A 678-nucleotide genomic window follows, 5' to 3' on the forward strand; every position below is an offset into this window, starting at 1 on the left:
CCGACCCCGGCCCAGCACCCACCTCTGTGTCCTCTACATCCAGGCGCGGCACTTGGGGTCCTCTTCTCTGGGTCCAGTCTCCCCGGGCCCCGTCCCCCAGGCTCGCCACCTCCCGTCCCCCCTTCCTTCTCGGGTGCCCCCCAGAGAGAGACCAAACCCCACTGCCCATTGTCACTGGTCCCGGCCCCTGCGGCAAAGGCTCCAACGTGACCTCGGGCACAGAGCTGGCGAGCTGTGCGGGGACCGGGGGGCTGTGCGGGTTCGGGGGACCTCGGAGCCTGGCATTACGTAAGAACTGCGCTGCTAGCGCTTCCGGGGGTGCGGGCGCGAGACAGAGGTTGCGGGGGTTTCCGCGGCTCCCCGGTCCCCCTTGGGAGGCTCACACCTCAATCTTCCCTGGGAGTAGGGTCCAGGAAAGGGGCGCGTTCCTGCTTCCTCCTCCCAGGTTGTGGGGGGGTTGGGTCGGGTCGGGGGCCAGGGTTAGAGCCTGGAGATTGGGGAGGGGATCGGTGTTCGGAACCAGGAGCCAGGTCGGAGAGTTCGGTCACCTAGGGGGGGGCGGAATGAGGACCGGGCTGGGGACAGCCATTCAATGACCTCATCCCTAGGTCTCCCGCGGGCGCGAGAGCAAAGAGCCTTCTTTGATGGCTCGAAACACGCCCCCCTGCCCCCAGGTCC

General features: G+C 67.8%; 1 protein-coding gene across 3 annotated transcripts in view; it reads left to right on the plus strand.

Annotated features, from left to right (window-relative positions):
- The window catches only part of MPP2 (membrane protein, palmitoylated 2 (MAGUK p55 subfamily member 2)), a 27,176-nt gene that overhangs the window by 6,553 nt on the left and 19,945 nt on the right, over positions 1 to 678 (plus strand). Inside the window, exon 1 of one of the 3 annotated variants that reach the window (XM_014547270.1) lies at positions 270 to 288. The exons of the other annotated variants lie outside the window; for them this stretch is intronic. The gene's annotated coding sequence lies outside the window, so the exon portion shown is untranslated. Of the gene's footprint in view, positions 1 to 269; positions 289 to 678 lie in introns of those variants that run through there. 3 annotated transcript variants of the gene reach the window in all.

This window comes from Myotis brandtii, unplaced genomic scaffold (assembly GCF_000412655.1).
Source record: "Myotis brandtii unplaced genomic scaffold, ASM41265v1 scaffold469, whole genome shotgun sequence".
Taxonomy (NCBI): Eukaryota; Metazoa; Chordata; class Mammalia; order Chiroptera; family Vespertilionidae; genus Myotis; species Myotis brandtii.